The sequence below is a fragment of the Magnolia sinica genome, chromosome 12 (genome assembly GCF_029962835.1).
Source record: "Magnolia sinica isolate HGM2019 chromosome 12, MsV1, whole genome shotgun sequence".
NCBI lineage: Eukaryota > Viridiplantae > Streptophyta > Magnoliopsida > Magnoliales > Magnoliaceae > Magnolia > Magnolia sinica.
In genome coordinates this window covers 30,014,100-30,034,665 of record NC_080584.1, presented here as the reverse complement: position 1 = coordinate 30,034,665, position 20,566 = coordinate 30,014,100, and positions in this window count along the sequence as shown.

The following is a 20,566-nucleotide window of genomic DNA, read 5'->3' as shown; positions in this document are numbered from 1 at the left end:
CATATGGGTTAATTTTTGAGATTTTAAGAACTTGGACATATGTATTTATAATTGTTGCATTGATTGGTTAAAGCTCATGTTATGCGCATTTGGGTGTTGGATTTCAGGATCAGGGCACGGAGATAATATAGGAAAAAGCTTTGCATTTAAGAAAGCGATAAATCTAAAAGCTTGAACTAATCAAATTTCCCTTCTAGGCCTGACGGTTGGACTACCGATAGAGAATTTGAACATCCAATAGAGAGTTGTGCCTTTTGAATTTTTTCTTTCTTTCTTTCTAACACGTACATGTATGTTTCTCTTTCTTATTGAAGGATAGTGGAGTATACTTAAAGTGTAGAATGGCAGGTGTTCATTCTGTAATAATTAAAGGTCTGGACACTGGAACGTTAGATCTGTCGACGAATGAGTGGGGACATAATGTAAGACCATACCCTGAGTGTGCATTTCATTTCTCTAGGTCTCGCGGTCTTACCAGTCAAATCCCGGCGATAGCATTTGCAGTCATCCTCAAGTCCGGTCACGTAGACCCGAATCGGATCGACTCAAAACCTATGCCATTGCAACCACATCAACGCCGCAGTTCCAACGCCGCGTCTCGTGCATAAATCCGACATGTGCATCTTGTGATATTGACCCAAGCATTTCTTGGCCCTTCATCATGTGTGGGACCCACTTGCTAGGACCTACATGTTTTTCCATGGTGGGCCCCACCTAGTTGCAAGTTCCAAGAAGCCTACTCCCTAGCCTCTTACACCTTACAAGTAATCATTGTATTTCTTCCCCATAAGTAATCATGCCTAGGCTCTTACAAAGCAATCATACCTAGTCCCTACAACTCATCATAACCTACCCTCTCTCTCCTTCCCTTCTTTCTTCTCATTTCTAGCAAGCTAGAGCCCTCCAAACGTTTATGGCTTCCACCCCATTTCAGCCCATTGCATGCTCCATCTCTCCCATCCCAACCCTCTAAATCTCATCCTCACCATAGAATCTTCTTCCTTGAAGCTTGGAGAGTCCCAATATTGAAGAAGGAAGGAGTAATCTTAAGGTGGGTGTTCTTCTTGCCTCCTTCTCTCCTTCTTCTTCCCTTTCTTCCTTTCTCTTTTGCTACATAAATGGAAGCACGCAGGGCCCACCAATCCATGGTGGAGGCCCCACATGGCTCCTAGATAAGGCTAAGGGCCTAGATCATCCATGATTCTAACCATGGTGGGCCATTCTCCATAGACCCACCATGATGCCCTCTCTTTCTCATTTCTTGTATATCAAGAGCCATCTAGGCTTTGCATGCATGCAGGGAAGGGATCCCTACCATCCAGCAACTTATTTTGATGTATCTTGGCTTGCATGTAAGTGTATGATATAGTGATGGTGTGGATTTGTGTGTGGGTGGCCCATTAGTGGAGAGACCACCCACCTATGGCCGGTTCTTACTCCTCCCTCTCCTTCCTCTATAATTTTCTTCTATGTTTGCTGATAAGGTGAGGCCCACCAAGGTAGGTCAGCAACCTCTCAAGCCCCAAGCAAGGTGGACATCCAAGCCCACTTGAATGGACGTCCAGGCCCAACCATGTATGCATGGTTTGGGTGACCTCCAAACCACCCTTTTCATGGAGGGTTGAATGAACCCAAGGGCCTGGAATTTTGTTGACATGTCAAGGTGGACCCCACAAGTTGAATCAAGGCTATGGGCCCTTTAATTATATTGCATGAGCCAAAATATGGACAACATATATTGCTGTCCGGATTTCAGCCCAATTGGAGTATGTGTTTTGGGTTGATGTTTAGATCTATTTCTAGACCCCTTTTCCCCAAATTTATATAAAGGTTTTGTAGTGTGTGGACCCCAATTTGATGTGGTATGGGGCCCACACCCTACCTCCCATGATTTAGGCCCATGGGTTGGGCCAAAGATGGCTAACTGTCCAGAATTTTCTGAACAATTCAGTAATACAGTATGATAGAAATCACTATATTCACCTAACTTTCTGGAAGAAGTGGGCCACCCCAGTGGATCCCATTTATTGTCTAGATGTAGGGCCACATTTTTTCCTAATTTTCTAAGGGTTTGGGTGGGTCTATGCCCACTCCATGTGGTCCAAAACATAGGGACAGCCAAAATTCCAGCAACAACCAGATTTCTGGATAGATTATGATTTCCTAATTCGTAAAAATACTTTCCATACTCAGAAAATTCTAAAATTTAATCTGGAGGTGGCCCACCCTTGCTAGAACCCACCTACTAAGTTTCAGAAAAAACGGGCCATTGGAGATTTTATGCCGGGGGTTGGACTGGCCCACCTGGCTGGACGCCCATGGTAGGGACGTTCAGCAAGGCTGGTCATCCCCACCTCTTTTGTGGCCCACCATGATGTGTGTTTTATCCATGTAACCATCCATTTTTTAAGACCTACATGTGTGTGGTCCACTTGGTGTGGAGTACCCAAGGTGAGGCCCACCTTTAGCCATTGCATAGGGCTCGGCGTCTAGCCATTTGGGATGCCCAGGCCCATGTGGGATGCCCCATGTGGACTGTTGCTGGACCTTTAGTCCAACAGTGTGGCCCACCTTTTCTTGATGAATTTGGTGTATTCCCAATGTGATAGGGCCCCTATATTTAGTGTTGGACCACCTTGAGTCCTTGTGCAAATTAGATAATCATCTTATTGGGCTCCAGCAGACCTAGAAACTGGTAGAATAGAAATTCCAGCAACATATTGTAACTTTACATTTCTTTTGGGCTGAGATTTTAAGGAGTGGGGGGGCCACTGTATTATAACAACCTTGCTGGGATAAAACATGTCTTAAACCCCTAAATCTTAGGCTTAATTAGTGCACTTTTCAGGCCCATTATAGTTGGGTTTATTTGAGTCTATTTATGTGGCTAGATTATTGGACCTTTTAGACCTAGATGGACTAGAACCTTTTGTTAGGCCAAATGGACCCTTGGGTTATTTTTCCCCATGATATTATGTTGGAATTAGTGGGCTGGATTACACAAGTGGTTGGGCCCTTGGTTGCCCACCAAATCAACTCTATACTTATGCCAGGTTGTAGGCCCCACCTTCTTGCCTAGATCATGACATTGCCCATATGGTTTGAATAGTGGGCTGCCCACTAGGCCCACCACAATATATGGAATTGGTGACCCTTGTGTTGGTCCCTAACTTTCTCTATGGGCCCATAGTGTTATATATAGGTTGGGCTATGTGTGTTGCCCTTGGACCCATGTTTTGGGTAGGCCTTGGGCCATTTATTAGAGGACCAACATGATATGTATGTGGCTTGATGTGACTTCTCATTCTTATGTTGTTGTGTGGGCCTTAAGCCTTAATCCGCGATCGATTAGAGATGGGATACCTCTTAGGGGCCAATTGTAGTTGGATGTCCACATTGGTGGCCTTAAGGTAGGCTCATGGGCTTCTATGGGTGGTTAAAGGCCCACCATAGACCCTTGCTAGGCCTGTTTCATCTATTTAGGCCCATATCATTATTCTCCTTAGTCTTGTGGGCTACCCCAGACTATTGGGCCCCCAATAGAGGTTGATTCCTTGGAGAAATTGTCTAAGTACCTGGGCTTGGCCCCTTCTTTGATAGGAGTGTACTACATTGTACATCACCACATGACACGTCTAGATTCATCTTCATGACCCATGTACATCATTGTATACTTGGTTGACATTGTATGTGTGGTCATGGTTGTGTCCTTGAGTTCCCCTCTTGAACATGTTGGATGCTTGGGGATGATGCATGATTGATATGTGTGATTCATGCATCTAGTATTACATTGCATGATATTATTCGCCCTTGCTTCACTAGGGCTGATGCCTCCACTAGTATGTCGTGGATGGCTGTTATTGGACACTGGAAATACCTCTTGAGCATTTAGGGCACGTAGGATGTCCTTAGGTGAAAGCCCCTAAACCTTCATAGTACCAGGAGACGCCTTAATGCCGAGACCAAGTGGAATCATGAGCGCCCGAGTGCCTTATACCTTTAGGCTGCGTCTCCCTCTGTAGCGTAGTCGGTTGAGATGGGGTGTAGCCTTACCAGCCTGAGTGAGAGGGCAATAGCTAGGCTGAGTTTGACCAGCTCATAAATGGATCTGCTACCGTCGAGCCTTGCTGGTAATTGGTTGTCCACAGGCGGGTAGTGAGGTCTCTTACACTCGTTGGGTTGTGCGACTAAGATAGCGGCAGTCGGCTGGCAGTTTATTTGACCCCAGTGGTTTCCCTAGAGTGGAACTGTATAGATATGTGGACTGGATATGAGGACTGACATGATTGCATTTGTTGTAGTTTATATCCCTGTTTGTTGTCAAATTTGTGGTGCCAAAATCACTGTTATGTTATATATAACCTGCTTAAGTGAAGCTCTCTCAAGGATCAACATACATGAACAAACTAAGCTCACATCAAGCAAAGCTCTCAAGTACAAGACTCAAGCCGAAAAGAAAGTACAAGGCAAGACTCAAGCTGAACTCAAGACTCAAGCTGAAACTCAAGCCACTTTCATGATTGAGCTACTTCAAGGTTTAGTCTACATCAAGACTTCAAGGCTCATTCTTCATGGTCTCTTGTTTCAATGTCCATACTTCATGATTGAGGTTTGTTTGACCATAGGATGACCTTAGAAGTAGGTCATTTCGGATACATAAGTCGAATGTTATTTTACATGTGATTGGTCTGTTCTTCGACCAGTCTTAGGTCTTCTCGACTAGTCCTAGACTTGCTTCGACCGGTCTAAGAAATTTCCTGGATCGATCGTAAGTTTGTTACAAATTCCGGATAAAATGCTAGCCTTCGACTAGTCCGGAATGCTTCGACCACGTAGGAACAGTGTTTACGCATCTTCGACCGTCGTAGAATCTACGACTCGAAGTCCAACGGGTCTTTGCAGACCTACGACCGGTCGAAGGAAACCTACGACCGGTCGTAGGTGACCTACGACGAGTCGTAGGAACCTTTGACCTATCGTAGAACGGTCAAAGCATATCCCGCCGGATTTTTCAAATATCTTTAGAGCTTCGACTAGTCGTAGAGCACTCTAGACCAATCAAGACCCGATCTTTCACTTATAAATAGAGCACGAATCTCGAAGAAATCATTGATTTAATTATAGTATTCAAGCCAATCTTCGTCGAACTTCGAGAGATAATTTTGTGCTCCATCTAAGCTAAGTGTGCTTATTTAATATCTTCTTTCCTTAGCTTTATTTTAATTGATTTTGTTTCGTATATTCAATCCGATTTGAAAAGAGGAATTGTTATTCCCTTTCTTTGGAATCAAAATCAATTAAGGCAAGCCCTATTTGGTTTAATTTAAAATCTATTAGAACTAGAACCATTGTAATCGAGTATTGGACATTGAACTTGGACATTCAATCATCTACTTTGATTTGGTTCTACCGGGCTGCTACAACGAAGAAGATATTCAGGTATTTTACATATTGTAAATTCCTTTCTATTATTTTGGTTTCTTTCAAGATTTGCCGAAAAAATCTTGTTATTTTGGTTATCTGAGGAGAGCCAGAAAACTCAGAAGTGGGGTTTTTTAATTGTGTAAGGCCACATACAAAGACACAATTGTAAGGGTTTTGGGTGAACCTGGGAAAACCTATCTTTAGTGAACGCTAATATCCCTTGTGTGAGGATATTAGGAGTGGAGTAGCTTTTGTGGCTGTTGGATAACAGTTGGTGAACACACAAGCGAACCACTATAAATCCTTTGAGTTGTGGTTGATTGATTTATTCTTTTAATTGTTTTTATTCTTTTTGTGGGATGTATGTATGGTGGTGAATGTTGTAATTATTTCAAGCTTTGTGAGAATGTTGTAATAGCTTAGAATTTACTTTCTGCTATTCCTTTATAAGTTTGTTTTTCAATTTCATTTTGAAAGTTGTTCCAACAAGGTTGCCCCGCCATTTTTATGGTGTATGGCTGTCCCTAGAACAATACATCTTTAATTACAAGTTATTTCAATTCAGTTCATATTTGTTTTTGTATTCCTCTTCGATTTGAGACTTGATACAAAGACCTTTCTAGAAATAAGGTTGTCCTACCATAAACTCGTTTTTGGTGTAAGGTTGTCCTTAGAATAACGTTTGTATCAACCTCTCAAGATCTGAATTTTGAGGTTGTTTTTCTTTCTTGCATTATTATTTAATTTGGTATCATTTTCTTTATTATTCCGCTGTTATAAGTTTTTATTTGGCATTGTCCTATTCACCCCCTCTAGGACATATAGCTTGGCCTTTTCAAGTGGTATCGAGCCTAATAGCTCCTTTTAATTCTTGGATTTAATTCTGAGCTAACGATTTAAGCTATTTAAGATGTCAAATTTTGATAGCCTTTCATCACTAGGCCTCCACCCTTTGATGGCTCCAACTATGCTTATTGGAAAGCCGAATGAGGATCTTCCTCAAATCAATGGATGAAAATGTGTGGCAAGCCACGGTGAACCGAATGGAATCCTCCTATCATGGAAGTTCCTGGGGTTGATGGTTCAAAGTCTATGAAAACCACACCATATTACCAATGGACCACCCTTCGAGAAAAGTGAGAGTAGTGCAAATGCTAAAGCACTAAATGCAATTACTTGCGCACTATCACCGGATGAGTTCAAAAGAATCATTTCTTGTGATACCGCAAAGCAAGCTTGGGATACATTAGAAATGACACACGAGGGTACTACAATTGTCAAAAATCTAAAGTCCAACTCCTCACAACCAGATTTGAAGAAATTCATATGGAGGAAAATGAGATGTTTATGGACTTTTACACTAGATTGAATGACATTGTAAACTCAATGTGGGGTCTTGGCGATAAAATCCCGGAAAGTAAAGTATGTGCAAAAATATTACGCTCACTTCCTGAACGGTTCAATTCTAAAGTAACCGCAATCCAAGAACTTCGTGATACGGATAATATGAGGGTTGAAGAACTAGTTGGTTCTCTACAAACCTACGAGTTAAACTTTAAAGCTCCTAAAGGTAAATCTATCGCTCTAAAATCTTCTAAATGTAGTTCAAAAGAAATTCTGATTCAGAAGATGACATGGCTCTTTTAGCTAAAAATTTTACAAAATTTTCAAAAGCAAGAAAAGAGTTGATTTTCAAAAATCAAATGACAAAAGAAGTTTAGACCCAAATCTCGAAAATCTTTGAAAGATAGTCAATGTTACAACCGTCTAGAATATGGGCACTTAGCAAATAGATGTCCTAAAAGGGACAAACCCAAGAAGAAGGGTATGTTGGCTACATGGGATGAATCATCCGATTCTGAAGGTTCTTCTGAATCGGAGATTCTGAAACCGAGTCGGGCAATGAGGTCAAAGCTCTTATGACTCTAGCCAAATTCACATTTTCAAATAATGACTCTACAAGTGAAGAAAATCTCAATAGTGAATGTGAAAATGAAGATGATCTTCAAGATGCTTACAATGCCCTATATAAGGAAAGTTGTAAAATTTGTCAAACTTAAACTTCAAAAAGAAAAGTTTTCTAAACTCAAAAATTGTTTTGAATCACTTGTCTTAGAAAAATCATAAATTTCGATAATTTTGAAAAATCAAAATGCGATTTGGAATTTAAAAACTCTCAAATTGTTGATTTAAAATCTGAAATTGAGAAACTTAAAGCTGAAGTTTCCTCTCTTCGAGTTTAAAGGACACATGGAAATATGCCCAAGGTGATCCAAAGTTAGAAAAATTGTTATCCGCATAAAGAAAATGTGGCGATCGATCCGGGTTGGGCTATGATAAAAATCAACCTCCTAAACAAAAGTATACTCCTCCTCTGTTTGTTAAAGGAGAGTCCTCAAACTCAAAAGGGAAAAGTACTTATCAAGATTTTTCTAAAAATTCAAAAACTTTTCAAAACCTAGAAACAGCCATGTCAACTTTAATCCGAATCGAAATCCACTAGCTGAAAAGATAGTTGATTTACTCAAGGAGCTATTAAAATCAAACTATATAGGACATTCCTACAAAAATACACAAAAGAATACAAAGAATCAAACTAAACCCAAAACAGTTATGAAATGGGTTCCTAAAGTCACCTGCTTGGTTGATCACACTGCTTTCAAAGCAACAAGTCATTCAAAGTGGTACCTAGACAGTGGATGCTCCAGGCATATGACAGGTGACAAAGCTTTATTCACCGATCTGAAAGATATGACTAATGGTTCAGTCACATTTGGTGATGGAAGCAACTGCAAGATTTTAGGCTAAGGTATGGTTCAACTTTTTAATCTTCCGGTGTTTAAAAATGTTTTATACGTTGAAGGCCTAAAGCACAACTTGCTTAGTATATCACAAATATGTGATAATAACCACAATGTTCGGTTTTCTAATCAAAGCTGTGAAATACTAAACAATAAGGGTTCTGTAATATTAACTGGACATAGAACGTCTGAAAATTGCTATATTATTAGTGAATCCAGCTCATCTAATCAAACATGTTACATGGTCCATACAGATGAGACCGACTTATGGCACAAACGTCTTGGACATGTACATTATCGAAATTTATATCGATTGAGCAAACGAGAACTTGTAAGAGGTTTACCCAAACTTTAGAAATTAGATAAAATATGTGGTGAGTGCCAGATAGGCAAACAAACAAAGAACTCACACAAAAAGGTGAATTCAAATACCACATCAAGACCACTCGAACTTCTCCACATGGACCTGATAGGTCCTACCAGAACGGAAAGTCGTGGTGGGAAAAAGTACATCTTGGTAATAGTTGATGACTTTACCGATTCACTTGGGTAGTCTTCTTAAGGGATAAATCAAACCCTTGAAGAAGTAAGAAAAGTTCTCAAAAGGATTCAAACTGAAAAATCCTTCTCAAATCAGTAAGATTCGTAGTGATCATGGATCGAATTTGAGAATAGCAATTTTGAGAAGTTCTGCACCACCAAGGAATATTACATGAATTCTCTGCTCCCAAAACTCCTCAACAAAATGGAATTGTAGAAAGGAAGAATAGGGTGCTTCAAGAAATGGCTAATGTCATGTTGAATAGCATGAAGCTCTCTAAAAATCTTTGGGTCAAAGAGTCAACACACTTGCTATATTATTAACCGAGTCTACACACAAAAAGATAATAATAAGACGGCTTACGAATTGTGGTTCAATAAAAAGCCTACTGTTAAATACTTTCGAGTTTTTGGCAGGAAGTGCTATATTTTACGTGATCGTGAAAATTTGGGAAAGTTCGATACGAAGAGTGATGAAGGTATTTTTCTAGGATACTCTTTAAACAATCGAGCTTATAGGGTCTGAACAAAAGGACTGGTGTGATTCAAGAATCCATTAATGTTGTCATTGATGATCATTTAAACACACCAACTTCTAATTCAGATAATGATGAAGTACTAATCATTGATAAACTTGATACTTCATCAAATCAAACTGATTCTGAATTGAGGACTGTTAAAGATCATCCAACCACACAAATTCTTGGAAACCCTCTCACCGGTGTTCACACCCGTAGACAACTTGAGGATATATGTAATTATGTATGTTTTACATCCCAAATTGAACCATCTAACGTAAAAGAAGCGCTTACTAATGAAGAACCGGATTGTTGCGATGCAAGATGAACTCAACCAATTCATAAGAAATGATGTTTGGTATCTCATACCAAGACCTAAAGATAAACACATCATTGGAACAAAATGGATTTTCAAAAATAAGTCCGATGAACGTGGAAATATAATTAGAAACAAGGCTAGACTGGTGGTACAAGGTTATACTCAAATTGAAGGAATTGATTTCGATGAAACCTTTGCACCAGGTAGCACGTCTTGAATCTATCGGACTATTTATATCCATTGCATGTTTTAAAAAGATAAAGATCTATCGATGGATGTGAAAAGTGCTTTTCTAAATGGCGATTTACATGAAGAAGTCTATGTTGAACAGCTAATGGGTTTTGAAGATTCCAAAAATACTGATTATGTGTATCGGCTTAAAAGGCACTTTATGGATTAAAACAAGCACCTAGGGCATGGTATGAGAAACTAACGAAATTTCTTTTAACTCATAATTTTCAAATGGGATCTGTTGATAAAACTCTGTTTGTTAAAAAACAAAATGATCATATCTTAATAGTACAGATTTATGTTGATGATATCATTTATGGATCAACTTGTACTAACTTGACTACTGAGTTTGCAGATTTGATGAAATCACAGTTTGAAATGAGCATGGTTGGGGAATTGACTTATTTCCTTGGATTGCAAATAAAGCAACAATCAAGGAATATTCATTTCTCAATCTAAGTATGCCTTGAATCTAATTAAGAGATTTGGATTTGAGAATGGCAAGAATTTCGATACTCCTATGAGTACTACCCGAAACTATCAAAAGACTCTAATGGTAAAAATGTTGACTCAAAACTTTATCGGAGTATGATTGGTAGTTTGTTATATCTAACTCTGCTAGTAGACCGATATTTCTCTAAGTGTTGGTATTTGCGCAAGATATCAATCGATCCAAAAGAATCTCATTTGATCTGTCAAGCGGATTATTAGATATGTCGCAAGAATCGTTAATCTCGGTCTCGGTATCCTCATGAAACCAATGTTCAATTAGTTGGGTACTCTGACTGGGCGGGTAATCTAGATGATAGAAAATCAACCGGTGGTGGTTGTTTTTCATTGGAAATTGTCTAGTTTCCTGGTTTAGTAAGAAACAAAATTCTATATCACTTTCAACAACTGAAGTATATCGCAGCTGGTAATGCATGTACACACTTGTTTGGATGCAACGAATGCTAAGTGATTATGGAATTAAACAGATTCTATGTTATTACATTGTGATAATTCCAGTGCGATAAATATTTCAAAAATCCTATTCAACATTCTCGTACTAAGCATATTGACATTAGATTTCATTATATAAGGGAATTAGTAGAAGAAAAAGTTATATCTCTAGAATATATTCCTACGAAGTTCAACGAGCTGACATTTTCACAAAAACTCTTCATAAAAGCATGTACAAAAGGATGAAAATAGATCTTGGCAAGTGCAGTATAAATTGATAATTTATGCCTTCTTGTATATTATTGTTATATATTTGCTAGATTAAATTTCAATTTTTGTGTAAATTGCAAGATATTGAATTTTTGGGGTATGTACGACCAGTCGTGAGTATACACGACCGTAGATACCCACGACCAGTCGTGGAGCACGGATTTCACTTCATATTGGGGATTTTTCACTTTTTTCCTCATTTCTTCTTTCTTCTCCTTGGAGCCGAACTTCGACTCGTCGAACCCATCTTTCAAGTTCTTCAAGGTTAGTGTTCCAAATCCATTTTTCTTGCATATTTGTGTCAAGATTGCTTCCTTTTCTCTCTTGAAGCTTTCTATCTTGAAAATCATTGAGATTTGGGGTTGAGATTTTGAAAAATCTGTTTTGAGCAAACCCTCTTCTCAATCCTTTGCAACTTCTTTATTCCTTTAAATCCTTGTTGCAAATGGCTTCTAGAGGTAAGAAAACTACTTCACGTGGTCCTTCTTCTTCCTCCAGATCTACCCCTTTATCTAAACGTCATCTTCTTGTTCCCAATGATGATCTATCATTTGTTAGGGACATTAGATCTCGTAAGGTTATCGTTGAACATGCTGTTGATGTCAATCACATTGCTCCATTTGACATCCTTCCTATGCTTGAAGCTGTAGGTTGGACTAACTTATTGCATTGGGGTGGGCCTGCATACCGGTCCATTGCCCAATCCATGTTTTCATGTATTAGTGCATTTTCACAGGATAATTTAACTTTTCAAATTTCTACTAGAGAATGGCCATTTGACGTTGATCGTCATTTAATTTCAGCCCTTATGGAAATTCCGTGAATGATGAGGGTATTCCAATTCATAATTTAACCGATAAACCCTCAATGGCTGAAAAACGCATGCTCACTAGAGACTTGTGTAATATGGATGTTCAATGGACTCAAAAGGGAATGCGCTCCCGCAAGGTATTTGTTACCCAAATACGAATTCTTCACAGAATCTTTGTGTCTAATTTATATCCTCGATCGGGTAATAAATCCGATTTAACTTCATTTATGGTTCGTGTTATCCATGCTATCTCAAATGGTACTCGATTTGTTTGCCTTCCTTAATCTGTCATTTTATCATTCGATTTCGACTCCATCCTGGTCATAGTGACATTCCATTTGCATACTTTATGACCGTATTGGCTACTCATATGTTAGTCGATATGCCGTTGATGAAGCACCAATCCATCATCGATCTTCAACAATACAAATATTAATAAGATGAAGTTGGATCTCCTTCCCGAACAAGGTGGTGGTGGTGGTGGTCCTGAAGAAGCGGTGTTGATATTAATATGGATGATATTTTTGAGGAACTGGATTCTGACTCTGCTAATGATTCAGATTTTATACCATCTGATGTTGATGCACGTTTGAGTGCATTAGAAGATAAAGTTGAGAATATTAATGTTAAGTTGGAGAACATGTCTGTTGCTCATGATTTGCAATTCAAATACATGCGCAAATACCTAAGGCGCTTGAACAAAGGCATGCACCAACTTGATCCTTCTATTCCTGCTCCATCTTCAAGTTCTAATTCTGACTAGTTTCTATGAGACTTTTGGTATGTAATAACTTTATTACTTTGCTCTTGTTTGATTGAGTTTGAGTTGGATTCTATGCTGGATATTTGTTCTTAATGTAATATTTATGCTGGATATCTGTGATGCTATCTTGAGTATCTCTATGACTCTTTTGCTATACTCTATTTCCTCCTCATGTTTACTCTCATTCCTTTATTTAGTTCTCCTTTGTCATATTGTGACAAAAAGGGGGAGAATGGTTTGTTGTTAATGTGATTGTGAGAGGAGTAGCATTGGTTATGTTACTCAGGGGGAGTGGGGTGTCAAGGAGAATATATGTTTGATCTTGTTGAATGTTGATATATTTGATCTTGTTGAATGTTGAAACTGGTTGAATGTTGAATATTGATTTGCATGTACTAACTAGTTGTTTTACTTTTGTTTATTATGGTTATGTGTTTTGTCACTAATTTGACAAAGGGGGAGATTGTAAGTGCTATAGTTTTTATCCCTGTGTGTTGTCAAATTTGTAGTGCCAAAATCACTGTAAGTTGTCAAATTTGTGTTGCCAAAATCACTGTTATGTTATATATAACCTGCTTAAGTGAAGCTCTCTCAAGGATCAACATACATGAACAAGCTAAGCTCACATCAAGCAAAGCTCTCAAGTACAAGACAAGACTCTTGAATGCAAGAACTGCTGAAACTCAAGAAAGTACAAGGCAAGACTCAAGCTGAACTCAAGACTCAAGCTGAAACTCAAGCCACTTTCATGATTGAGCTACTTCAAGGTTTAGTCTACATCAAGACTTCAAGGCTCATTCTTCATGGTCTCTTGTTTCAATGTCCATACTTCATGATTGAGGTTTGTTTGACCATAGGATGACCTTAGAAAGTAGGTCATTTCGGATACATAAGTCGAATGTTATTTTACATGTGATTGGTCTGTTCTTCGACCAGTCTTAGGTCTGCTTCGACTAGTCCTAGACTTGCTTCGACCGATCTAAGAAATTCCTGGATCGATCGTAAGTTTGTTACAAATTACGGATAAAATCTGTTAGCCTTCGACTTCCCGGAGACTGCTCGACCGATCGTAGGAACAGTGTCGACTGATCTTCGACCAGTCGTAGAATCTACGACTCGAAGTCCAGCGGGTCTTTGCAGGACCTACGACCAGTCGTAGGTGACCTACGACCAGTCGTAGGAGGGCTACGACCAGTCGTAGAACGGTCAAAGCATATCCCGCCGGATTTTTCAAATATCTGTTAGAGCTTCGACTAGTCGTAGAGCACTCTAGACCAGTCGAAGACCTGATCTTTTCACTTATAAATAGAGCACGAATCTCAGAAGAAATCATCGATTTAATTATAGTATTCAAGCCAATCTTCGTCGAACTTCTGAGAGATAATTTTGTGCTCCATCTAAGCTAAGTGTGCTTATTTAATATCTTCTTTCCTTAGCTTTATTTTAATTGATTTTGTTTCTTATATTCCAATCTGATTTGATAAAGAGGAATTGTTATTCCCTTTCTTTGGAATCAAAATCAATTAAGGCAAGCCCTATTTGGTTTAATTTAAAATCTATTAGAATTAGAACCATTGTAATCGAGTACTGGACATTGAACTTGGACATTCAATCATCTACTCTGACTTGGTTCTACCGGGCTGCTACAACGAAGAAGATATTCAGGTATTTTACATATTGTAAATTCCTTTCTATTATTTTGGTTTCTTTCAAGATTTGCAAAAATCTTGTTATATTGGTTATCCGAGGAAAGCCAGGAAAACTCAGAAGTGGGGGTTTTTAATTGTGTAAGCCCACATACAAAGACACAATTGTAAGGGTTTTGGGTGAACCTCGGGAAAACCTATCTTTAGTGAACGCTAATATCCCCTGTGTGAGGATATTAGGAGTGGAGTAGCTTTTGTGTGGCTGTTGTATAACAGTTGGTGAACACACAAGCGAACCACTATAAATCCTTTGAGTTGTGGTTGATTGATTTATTCTTTTAATTGTTTTTATTCTTTTTGTGGGATGTATGTATGGTGGTGAATGTTGTAATTATTTCAAGCTTTGTGAGAATGTTGTAATAGCTTAGAATTTACTTTTGCTATTCCTTTATAAGTTTGTTTTTCAATTTCATTTTGAAAGTTGTGCCAGCAAGGTTGCCCTGCCAGTGTTATGGTGTAGGGCTGGCCCTCGAACAATACATCTTTAATTACAAGTTATTTCAATTCCGTTCATATTTGTTTTTGTATTCCTCTTCGATTTGAGACTTGATACAAAGACCTTTCTAGAAATAAGGTTGTCCTACCATAAACTCGTTTTGGTGTAAGGTTGTCCTTAGAATAACGTTTGTATCAACCTCTCAAGATCTGAATTTTGAGGTTGTTTTTCTTTCCTGCATTGTTATTTAATTTGGCTATCATTTTCTTTATTATTCCGCTGTTATAAGTTTTTAATTTGGCATTGTCCTATTCACCCCCTCTAGGACATATAGCTTGGCCTTTTCAAGTGGTATCAAAGCCTAATAGCTCGTTTACACTGGCATTAGCTATATAGGCCTCTTGTGCATCGCCTTCGTATGGCACCCAGTACTCAAATGTTGCATTGCATAGCCTCGGCACGGCTTACTATATTCATGATTATCATAGCTTAGCCTTAGTATGGCTAGTGGCATTGATAGTGATCATAGCTCATGCCGAGTTTCTGCATTCTCTGATATTTCTTTCTGGCACTGGTATTACACACACTTACACCGCCATCTAAGATTTCTATAAGCTTATGCACGATTGATGCGTGCAGGTGATTCTAGGCAGCCGCAGTAGCTGAGGTGCGAGGAGTGTGTCGAAGACCTTTTTAGGGTTGCCTATTGTTCAAATTATGTATTTCCTTTTGAGCCCTATACCTTGTATAAAAGTTTTAATTCTTAGTGGATTTTGAGATGTGTTTCTATAGTTATTATCTGTGGTTACTATGTTATGATCTTGGGTATGCTCTTATAGATTAGATTTATGTCATGGAAACCCTCCTTGTGGAATTCTAGAATCGGAACCTGGTGAATGAGTGTCAAGAGCCGAGAATGGGGCACCACGGAGGCTGTTGCGGCCAGAACTAGCTATCGGGTTCCTTATGAGTCCAGTCACCAAGTCTGGAGCGTAAAACATAAGGTAATGATCATAACAACCAAATAGAAATTAGGAAAGTGATTTCTTATTCCATTTTCTAGCTCTAATCCTATTTCTAGTCATGAGTGGAACCCATTTAAAAGATAAAAAAACACAAACAAAAGACAACAAAAAAATAAAAAGATACGGTGTTTAGAGAACAACCACAAAATTCGTCAGAAAGTACAATTTTAACAAAAATGACTCCACCAACCCATATTACTCACCAATGCTTACCTAAGAGAGAAATTACCTAAATACCCTCATTTTTGGTAAAATGCAATTTTTCGATGAATTTTTTCAGTAAAAATCCCTTGTGTCTAATGCCTGTTGTGCAGGTTGGAGTGGTGGGAGAATCCCTTTGTATCTATAAGCAGCATCGATCTCAAAGGGTCGGCTGGTCAAACTCCAAGGGATCTGAAGGCAAGCCACTTACATGGTACAAGGTACATAAACATACTACATTAATCTCTTATTCTTCCTAAAGCAAAACACTTCAATGAATCCCGATCACCGATCCGGTGCCGACAACCTCCGTAGTACCCCATTCTCGGCTCCTAGCGTCCATACGCTAGATTCCAATCCTAGGATCCTACAAGGAGGATTACTTTTTTTATACATTTATCTCGTAATAAGCATAATCACAAGTATACCCAAATCATAAAGGCAACATCATCATCATATATCCACTAATATAAACATTTGAATACAATGCTGAAAGGGAGATACATATATCAAAAATCAAAGCTCCAGAAGATAGCTGCACGCTTCAAGCTCAACAATGCTGCAACCTAACATCTCCTGCATGCATTTATCGTGCATAAGCTTATAGAAAGCTTAGAGGCTCGTGTAAGTGTGTGCACAAGATAAGTGCCAAGTATTCAATACAATGTCATCATCATACAGTCCGGAAATACTAGTAATCCATAAATCGTACAATATCGGAATAAACAGATATACGGACAAGATCATGAATTATCAAAGTAAGCAGAAATACTGACAATAGCAGAAATTATCAGAGTAAATAGAAATACTAACAAGATCATAAATCATATGATAACAAAGTAAGCGAAAATACAGACAAGTCCATGAGTTAATCAATATCAGAATACGCAATATAGGACAGCAATGCAAATGAGGAGTCATAAAGAGTCAAATATCAGATGTCGAGGATAAGATGCAATATGCAATTCCTGATGAGTTCACAAATAGCGTCAGCTATACCTAGACCATATAAATGCAGAAACATGATAATCTAAAATGTCATATGCCATGGATGTAATGCAATATACAGTGCGAATGGAATGACCATGCTGGAGTGTGAAGTCTAGATGATAGTACGTAGTATCGCAGGCTACAAGGTCTATCACAAAGGACTTTTATCCAAACCAGTCCCATACCTAAATTTAGATAGTTAGACTCAATGTGGTAGACTCCTGATCTCAGTTAGTCGCGCGCCCAACCGAAATCCTGGCCATGCGAAGGTACACAGAATTAGTTGCGCACCACCACCGAGTGGATAGTGAATGAAATGAATGTATGAATGAGTATGCAACTCCCGCTCACTAAATCCACATATCGGTACAGTTCATCTCTGGGATATCATCAGGGTTTAGTACACTTCAAATGGCACTGTCTCTCTCCCAACAGCAACAGTTCAAGTAAGCGTAAGAAACCTCACTATCCGCCCGGCCAATAGTCGTCAATACCTATCCGGCATGTCGATAGCGGACCCATTCACGAGCCGGTCAAACTCACCTAGTAATGCCCCCTACCCTCGAGCGGGTAAGGCCACACCCCTCCCAACCGACAACGACATAGTGGGAGACGCAGACTACTGCAATCGACCACGACAATTGGGATCGATCGATAATCGAGTCGGCAAATCGGTCCACGACAATCGGATCAATCGATAATCAGTATCGGCAATCGGCCACGACAATCGGGTCGATCGATAATTAGAGTCGGCAAATCGATCACGACAATCGGATCGATCGATAATCGTGTCGGCAAATCGGTCACGACAATCGGGTCGATCGATAATCGTAGTCGGCAAATCGGTCACGACAATCGGGATCGATCGATAATCGAGTCGGTAAATCGGTCACGACAATCGGATCGATCGATAATCAGTCGGCAAATCGGTCATAACAATCGGAATCGATCGATAATCGTAATCGTAAATTGGTCACGACAATCGGGTCGATCTATAATCAAAGTCGGCAAATCGATCACGACAATCGGGATCGATCGATAATTAGAGTCGAAAATCGGTCACGACAATCGGTCGATCGATAATCGTAGTCGGCAAATCGGTCACGACAATCGGGATCAATCGATAATCGAGTCGGCAAATCGGTCACGACAATCGGGATCGATCGATAATCGAGTCGGTAAATCGGTCACGACAATCGGGATCGATCGATAATCAGTCGGTAAATCGGTCACGACAATCGGATCGATCGATAATCGAGTCGGCAAATCGGTCACGCAATCGGATCAATCGATAATCAAAGTCGGTAAATTGGTCACGACAATCGGATCGATCGATAATCGTAGTCGGCAAATCGGTCACGACAATCGGGATCGATCGATAATCGAGTCGACAAATCGGTCACGACAATCGAATCGAAATCAGCCTCGACAATCAGAATCGGCCTCAACAATCGGCCTCGACAATCAGAATCGATATTGACAATCAGAATCGGCCTCGACAATTAGAATCGACCTCAACAATTGGCCTCGACAATCGGAATCAGCTTCGGTAATCGGCCTTGATAATCAGAATCAGTGAGAATGTGCCTAATAAGACCTAAGGAAAAGTCATGATGTGACATTCAACCATCATTGCCCATCAATGTGGACATTTAACCATCATTGCTCCTAAGGAGTGGCCTACATATAAAGCCAAAACATTTAATGAGCTCGTGGCCGCATGTAAGGGTTATATACACGTCAAGTGAGATGCACCAATGGACCGCACTAATGGGCCTCATACACATCAAGTGGGCCGCATCAATTGGTCTCATATACATCCAGTCGGCCGCATCAATGGGCCACACCAAATAGGCCACAATTACACCACAAAGGCCTTGCCCATGGGCCATAGATACATCTCATTAAGGTGGGGTCCATGTCCAATGGACTGGACGGTGGATAGAATACCACGCCAAAGCGAGGTCCATGTCCAATGGGCTGGAAGGTTGGGACATAACACATACCCATGATCAGACCCATGGAACTTGCTGACGTTGACAAAGCAACTGAATTACCAGTGGGGTCCACATAGTTGGACGGCATGGATAACAAATACATCACAGCTGACCCCATAGATGGATGCTATGCAACACAACCATCATGGTGGAGTCCCACTGACTTGACAGATAGTGAGGATAAAACACACACTACAGTGGGTCCCACCGTCCCAAACAGTAGGCGGTGCGAATTGCAACACGTGCAGGGCCTAAGAGGGATGATCTAGCTGAAACAATTGTATCATGCTGGACTTTATACAGCAGTGGGCGGTGGAGATATACATCGAGGTAGCCCACGTCCAGATGGACGGTTGGATGTAAGACATATACATCAAAGGTGGGTCCCAGCATCCAATAAACTGGACGGTTGGATCAAACCCACACATCATGGTGGCCCACCCAACACACATCAGATGGACGGTGTGGCTGCAGAGCACGGTGCAGCTCACAGCACACCGTCCAAATGGACGGTGTGGATACACAGTGAGGTGGGTCCCACATAACTTAGTGACGTCAACGACAGCTATTCTGCTGGTGCGAAGTACACCAGCCAATCTGCTTTTCACCGTCCTTTCCCTGGACGGTGAGGGTACAAACACATCCATCATGGCAGGCCCCACACCTCACACATGCCCACGTGCAGGGTGGGTCCCACCATCCAAGCAATGGACGGTGATGATCAACACATTCATCAAAGTAGGGGCCCCACCATCCCATCTGGCGGGGAGGGGGATGAAACAGATACATCTTGGTGATCCAGCACCGTCCCTTGCTGGATGGTGCCATGGACGGTGGATCTCAGCGTGTCACCAGGTGATCCCACCGTCAGAATGAATGGACGGCTGGGATGAGGCACCTGTACCTGGTGGTTTCCACCATTAGAATGGATGGATGGCTGAGATGAGGCGCATGCACCAGGCCCACTGCAACTGTTGCATACAGCAGCCGTGTGGCTAGCTGCACTAGCCAACCTGCTTTCCAAAACAGGTGGGTCCCACCTGGGGCCCACACGTACGGACGTACATACGTCCATATGCATGAATAGATATATATATATATATATATATATATATATATATATATAATATTACATGATATTATAATATAATATAATATAATATTATATACTACATATGTACATACATATTTATATCAGGTAAGTATCCAGCGTTGGCTGGATGATGCACTTCATCATGGTGGTCCCACGTAGTGGGCCATGGGATTTCGGTCAAGCAGATATTCCACTTTCCCTCTCATCTGGGCCTATGTAACCATCCAATCATGTAGGCCCCAACCGAGATCAAGGTGGCCCACTAGTTGGATGGCATGGGTCTAATACATACATCATGATGGGATTGCATCAGGGTGGACCACACATATCAAAAGAGATAAAGAGAGAGAAATAGAGAAAAAGAGAGAGATCGGAGGGAGTACGAGGGACCCCGCCACTATGGGCCCCTCTAGCTTACAATCAAATACATCGAGATGGGTCCCACCATATGTGGGCCCTCAAATCATAAAAACAACGGTAGAAAATCACTCACCTATGG